This window comes from Gopherus evgoodei, chromosome 2 (genome assembly GCF_007399415.2).
Source record: "Gopherus evgoodei ecotype Sinaloan lineage chromosome 2, rGopEvg1_v1.p, whole genome shotgun sequence".
Taxonomy (NCBI): domain Eukaryota; kingdom Metazoa; phylum Chordata; order Testudines; family Testudinidae; genus Gopherus; species Gopherus evgoodei.
The window spans coordinates 237,735,441-237,742,341 of record NC_044323.1 but is presented as its reverse complement, the minus strand read 5'-3'; the positions used below and the strand labels follow the sequence as shown (position 1 = coordinate 237,742,341).

At 48.3% G+C, this 6,901-nt stretch overlaps 1 protein-coding gene across 7 annotated transcripts in view; it reads left to right on the top strand.

Annotated features, from left to right (window-relative positions):
• The first annotated feature begins 210 nt into the window (after window positions 1-210).
• The window catches only part of NCOA2 (nuclear receptor coactivator 2), a 260,761-nt gene continuing 254,070 nt past the window's right edge, over window positions 211-6,901 (top strand). For 4 of the 7 annotated variants that reach the window (XM_030553254.1, XM_030553253.1, XM_030553249.1 and 1 more), the window contains exon 1: window positions 212-386. The gene's annotated coding sequence lies outside the window, so the exon portion shown is untranslated. Of the gene's footprint in view, window positions 387-6,901 lie in introns of all 7 variants that reach the window. The other 3 variants (XM_030553257.1, XM_030553255.1, XM_030553256.1) reach the window with 3 other exon arrangements.

The following is a 6,901-nucleotide window of genomic DNA, read 5'->3' as shown; positions in this document are numbered from 1 at the left end:
CCTCACCTAGGCGCGCTGGGCAGCCCCCCGTTCGCGCTGTCCTTTCCAGAGCAGGGCCACTAGCAGCCCGCGGGATTTCATGGAAAGCGGCAGCGCAGGGAGGAAGTTTCCTCATCGCTGGTAGCCAGGGCGCCTCAGCAAGTAGCAGCGCCGCCGCCACGCCGGGGGAAGTGGGAGGGACGGACTGCGCCTGGCAGCAGCACTCCCCGCCCCTCCTCCTCTCCGGCTAGCGGGGGGAGGCGGAGGGGGAGTTGTGGGAGGGTCTCTCTCCATTGAAATAAACAAGCAGCCAGTTATTAAAACGGGAACATGGCGGCCGCAGCCACAGCTTTATCTTGCAAAGCGAAGGTCAGCGCCCGCGGCAGCCGGAGACATGACTGACCCCGGTAAACACTCCCGCGTGCCGCCCCCTCGGCCGGGCTGTGGCGGAGCGCGGGGGGTGCCCGCCGCTGCCTCCCAGCCGGGTTGTGTAAGCTCGGCGACCCGCTGCAGCTCGGGCAATGGTGGCGGGGGAGGCACAGAAAGGCAGCTGATGGCAGGGGGAGGGGGCGGCTGCTCCCTCTCCGCAGCGAAGGGAGAGGAGTTGGGGGACTGCGGGTGTCGCAGCGGAGTTAGCTCCGCGTCCAGCCAGCGGGGTGCAGTGGTCAAGCGGGGCGGGGGGTGCGGTTTGCCCCCTCAATAGGAATGGGGGCGATTACTCCCCCTTTGCTGAGGATGCGGGGTGCAGTAGGGGCAGCTCCCCTGGGGAGGAGGGGGCGTGTCCCCTTTCCTGGCTGAGCTCGGGGGGCGGGTTCGTTAGCTGCTGTTTCCCGGGCGGCAGAGGGGGTCTAGGACGGGACTGCTCGACCCCCCAGATAGGGGGGTGCCTTGGGGCAGTGCGGGGGACAGCGGACCGTTCTCCTCCGCCGGCTGGAGTTGGGGTGTGTGTGAGCGGCAGAGAAACTGTCGTCGTCCTCCCCCACCTCCGGAGGGTAACGGGGCTGGGGGCGGCTGCGTCCCTCCCCCCGTTCCCAGCGCTGCGCGCCCAGCCACGGGCAACTTCACTTCTTTTAAACTTTCTGTGCGCGGGCGCGTGAAGCCGGGCAGCCCCTGCCGGGAGGCCGCCTACGCCCCGGGACTCCCGGCCGCCGCAGTGCTGTGTGCTGCGCCGCCCGCGGGGAGGGGATCGCGGGGTCGGGGCTCGGCTGGTGTCGCTCGCGGGGCGGGGCGCTCGCCGAGGGTGGGGATAGGGGAAGGAGGCGGTGACGGTGTTTGCTGCTTCGGCTTGCCACTGCCGTGGCGGAGCGGAGGGTGTCCTGCAGCGCGCGGGCCGAGCGGTGGGGGAAGGTGACACGAGAGTCGCCTCCTCCCACTGCTTGCCGGGACCCCGGGTGCGCGCGCGGGGGCCGGTATCAGGTTACAAACTGTTGCCCCCTCTGGATTTGCTGTGTTGCTAGTAGCGAGCATGCGCGTACTACCAAGTGAGCATGCGCACTAACAGCTGCTGAAGCCTTTGGCTCGACACTGCTCCTACTGCGAGGGGCGGAGTCTATGCAGGGGGCCCAATGGAATGCATGGGCCGGTCAGACAGCTGGAGGCAGGGGAGGGGTGAGGGGGTAGAGCAGGGTTGTGGGGTAGGGACCAGGGTTCAGGCGGTGGCAGAAGGAAAGTCCCGGGTGGCTGCCAAAAAAAAGAGTGTTGTAGGGGGTGGCATTTTCCCCTCGAGGAGGAGCCGTCTTAGCTCTGGCTGCCCAGGGCTGTGTTCCTAAAGTCATATTCTGTCCAGTGCTCCCACTGGGCTGCAGTTCTCTGATATGCTGTATTGAGCTGCCAAAAGAGACTCGATTCAGTGAAATATTTTATATTGACCTGTCTCCGCTCACTTACGAATTATAATTATCATATATGTTCTTAGTGTTTAATGGAATCATTTATTAGTTTATATGGCTGAATAAAACCTCATATCAATTCACAGGCTTGTTTTATCTGCTGTTCTGATTTTTCCTTGAAATACACTATAAATAGAGTTTCACTCCTTTAAGTTGTTTAAAATGTTTTTATTTCTCTCTTTGTTTCCTCATTTACGTTCTTTAACATAGTGGAGATACATGGCATTGTGCTATTTAACTGATGTTTTTAATAAGTAATCATTTAAAGTATTAATAGTAACTAGTAGCTTCAGCAATCATATCACAGTGTTTCTACTATAGCACTTCCTGTTTGTATTGTGACAGCTCTTAATTCTAATTTTTTGGGGCTTTTTTAATACACAAGTTTATTCTTTGGGTCATATGACATCAGTGCTGACTGATTTCCTGTGCTGATGTCAAAACTTCTTCAGTTTCCTTTAATCTAACAATGCAGATTGCTTTTATCAATGTTGTTTAGCTTATCTATCCAGCACTCTTGTCCTCTTTCATGAATCACCATTTTTGTGTAGAACTTGGTTACCAGTTAGTCACTACAGACCAGATTTTTACAGGTTGGAAGCATCTAGATGCGTTTGAAAATCCCATTAGTTGCCTAAATACTAGGGCTATCAATTAATTGCAGTTAATTCACACGATTAACTCAAAAATTAATTGCTGTTAAAATAATCACAATTTAAATTGCACTGTTAAACAATAGAATACCAATTGAAATTTATTAAATATTTTGGATGTTCTTCTACATTTTCATATAGATTGATTTAAATTACAACACAGAATACAGTGTATATTATTTTTTATTACAAATATTTGCACTGTAAAAATAAGACATAGTATTTTTCAGTTCACCTCATATAAGTAATATAGTGCAATTCCTTTGTCATGAAATTGCAACTTATAAATATACATTTTTTTTCCTTATGTAACGGCACTCAAACCCCCACCCCACCCCAATGTAAATTTTTTTCAGAGCCTACAAGTCCACTCAATCCTACTTCTTATTCAACCAATCCCTAAGACAAACAGGTTTTTTTACATTTACAGGAGATAATGCTGCCCTCTTCTTATTTAAAATGTCACCTGAAAGTGAGAACAGGCATTTACATGGCACTGTTGTAGCCACATTGCAAGGTATTTACGTGCCAGATATGCTAAACATTTGTATGCCCCTTCATGCTTCGGCCACCATTCCAGAGGACATGCTTCCATTCTGATGACACTCGTTTAAAAAAAATGCATTAATTAAATTTGTGACAGAACTCCTTGGGGGAGTGTTGTATGTCCCTTGCTCTGTTTTACCTGCATTCTGCCGTATATTTCATGTTATAACAGTCCTGGATGATGACCCTGCACATGTTGTTCATTTTAAGAACACTTTCACTGCAGATTTGACAAAATGCAAAGAAGGTACCAATGTGAGATTTCTAATGATAGCTACAGCACTCCATGCAAGGTTTAAGGATCTGAAGTGCCTTCCAGAATCTGAGGCCATGTCTACATCTAAAATTTTGCAGCGCTGGTTGTTACAGCTGTATTAGTACAGCTGTATAGGGCCAGCGCTGCAGAGTGGCCACACTTACAGCAACCAGCGCTGCAAGTGGTGTTAGATGTGGCCACACTGCAGCGCTGTTGGGCGGCTTCAAGGGGGGTTCCGGGACGAGAGAGCAAACCGGCAAAGGAAACCAGCTTCGCCGCGGTTTGCTCTCTCGGTCCCGGAGCCAGCCAGCAAACCGCAGGGAAGGAGCCCTGCTTGCTCGGGGTTCCGGGACCGAGAGAGCAAACCGGGAACGCCGCGGTTTGCTCTCTCGGTCCCGGAGCCAGCCAGCAAACCGCAGGGAAGGAGACCTGCTTGCTCGGGGTTCCGGGACCGAGAGAGCAAACCGGGAACGCCGCGGTTTGCTCTCTCGGTCCCGGAACCCCGAGCAAGCAGGTCTCCTTCCCTGCGGTTTGCTGGCTGGCTCCGGGACCGAGAGAGCAAACCGCGGCGTTCCTGGTTTGCTCTCTCGGTCCCGGAACCCCGAGCAAGCAGGTCTCCTTCCCTGCGGTTTGCTGGCTGGCTCCGGGACCGAGAGAGCAAACCGGGAAAGGAAACCAGCTTGATTACCAGAGGCTTCCTCCTTCCACGGAGGTCAAGAAAAGCGCTGGTAACTGTCTACATTGGATTACCAGCGCTGGATCACCAGCGCTGGATCCTCTACACCCGAGACAAAACGGGAGTACGGCCAGCGCTGCAAACAGGGAGTTGCAGCGCTGGTGGTGCCCTGCAGATGTGTACACCTTCAAAGTTGCAGCGCTGTAACTCCCTCACCAGCGCTGCAACTTTCTGATGTAGACAAGCCCTGAGAGAGATGAGGTGTGGAGCATGCTTTCAGAAGTCTTAAAAGAGCAGCACTCCAACATAGAAACTACAGAACCCAAACCACCACCACCAAAAAAAAATAATCTGCTGGTGGCATCTGTCTCAGATAATGAATATGAACATGCGTTGCTCTGCACTGCTTTGGATTGTTATTGAGCAGAACCCATCATCAGCATGGACGCATATCCCCCTGGAATGGTGGTTGAAGCCGAAAGGGACATATGAATCTTTAGCGCATCTGGCTTGTAAATATCTTGCGACACTGGCTACAACAGTGCCATGAGAACGGCTGTTATCACTTTCAGGTGACATTGTAAACAAAAGCGGGCAGCATTATCTCCTGCAAATATAAACAAACTTGTTTGTCTGAGCGATTGGCTGAACAAGAAGTAGGGCTGAGTGGACTTACCGCTTCTAAAATTTTATATTGTTTTATTTTTGAATGCAGTTTTTTTGTACATAATTCTACTTTTGTAAGTTCAACTTTCATGATAAAGAGATTCCATTATAGTACTAGTGTTAGGTGAATTGAAAAATACTATTTTGTTTTTTTACAGTGCAAACACTTGTAATAATTGTAAAGTGAGCACTGTACGCTTTGTATTCTGTGTTGTAATTGAATTCAATATATTTGAAAATGTAGAAAACATCCAAAAATATTGAAATAAATGATATTCTATTATTGTTTAACAGTGAGATTAATTGCAATTAATTTTTTTAATCGCTTGACAGCCCTACTAAATACCTTTGAAAAATCTGGCATTTGTTGCTTTTTGGGGAAACTAAAGTGCCTTGTCTCCACTATGTTTTTACAGGGGGATAGCTAATGCATGATAGTTATCTGATGGCAAAAACACACATTTTCTTAACACTAAGTACATAGGCTGTAGTGCTGACTAAGATGTTAAATTATCCATTATTATTCACAGCTTGACAACTCTGATACTGATTGTGTGGCTAACACTGCTCCTTTGCCATCAAATGTATTAGTGTCTGAATGTCTGCAGCCCCACATTTGTGTGGGTGTCATGGAAAATCAATTAAAGCATTCTAAACTAAAAGAATTAAGAGGCTTTCCCCCCATCAATTTCCTTTATTACTTTTGGCCTGACAAAATTTCAATAAATGGTTTAAGGTGAAGTTTTTAGATTATCTTGCTCCTTCTTTTTGTCCTGGACTGGTCAGGACATCTTTCATGAGCAGGAGATTGAAAGCCTGATAGTGTCATGGTAGATCCTGCTGTGCGGACATAGAGTATTGGCCTAGCTGTACATTGTATGCATTACTGTACTCATAGTGATGATCAGAGTCCCATTAGAATTAACCAATTAAGCCATGTATTTGGTGCTTTAACTGTAAAGATTCCTCTTTAATCTTGGCCTCTACTTGATTGCTAACCACACATGTTAAACCTTATCTTGTACTACTCATGTTCCCCCAGGAAAATTTAACTTATAAACACAGCATTTGTTGTGTTTACATCTTTTTTCATGATGATGGTAGTATTAATCAGTCCGTTATTGCGATACCCAAAAAGGTGTGCCACTGTATGATAAGCTGCAATAAGTGTTTTCAGCTCACTTATTGCGATGTTGTGTCTCAGCACACTTGCATTGTGCAGGGCTGATCACCTGACCCAGAAACATCCACAAATAGGGAGTGGCAGTTACTAGACATGCTCTGTATTTGTGAAGCTGTATAGGATGTTTTCATTGTAGGAAAGCTGCTTGGCAGGTCACTCCCTGTTTACTCACCTTATAGCTGAGGTAATCCGATCTCAAGAGGGGGAAATGTTATAAATATATCTACTGATGACAGCCCTGTGACATCAGTGACTGATCAGTGCAAAAGAATGCACGTGCGCACTGTGAGGGATGGTTTTGCTGACAACACTGAGAAATTTTGAGAAGGAGGAGGATGCTGAAATTCTTACGAACATCTGAAGAAGCTGGGCATGTGTGTGGTATATTATGGCCACATAATAGAATGATAGAAATGTAGGGCTAGAGAGGACCTCTTGAGAATCTAGCCCCTTGTGCTGAGGCAGTAGGAAGTAAACCTAGAGCATCCCTGACTGGTGTTTTTCCAACCTGTTAAAAACCTCCAATGATGGAGATGCCACAATCTCCCTTGGAAGCCTATTTCAGATTTTAACTACCCTTATAATTAGTTTTTTCTTAATATCTAACCTAAATCTCCCTTGCTACAGATTAAGCTCATTATTTCTTGTCTGATCTTCAGAGGACATGGAAAACAATTGTTCGCAGTCTTCTTTATAAAAGTCCTTAACATGTTTGAAAACAGTTAACAGGTTCCACCTCAGTATTCTTTTCTCAAGACTACACATGCCCAGTTTTTAATCTTTCCTCATAGATCAGGTTTTTTTTAACCTTTTATTGCTCTCCTTTGGACTCTGTCCAATTTGTCCATAAGTGTCTAAAGCAGGGGTCTGAAACTCGTGCCCCTCCGGCCATCTGCAGACAGTGAACCTCCCCAATGTGGTCTGCGGGGCTCCAGCAGTTTTGGGGCAGGTCTCTCCCTTGGCACCACCTGCTGCCCCTGGGTGCTCCCCCCCCGCCCCTGCGTGCTGCCCCTGCTCTGAGCGCCCCTGTGGCCAATGGGAAGCTGTGGGGGC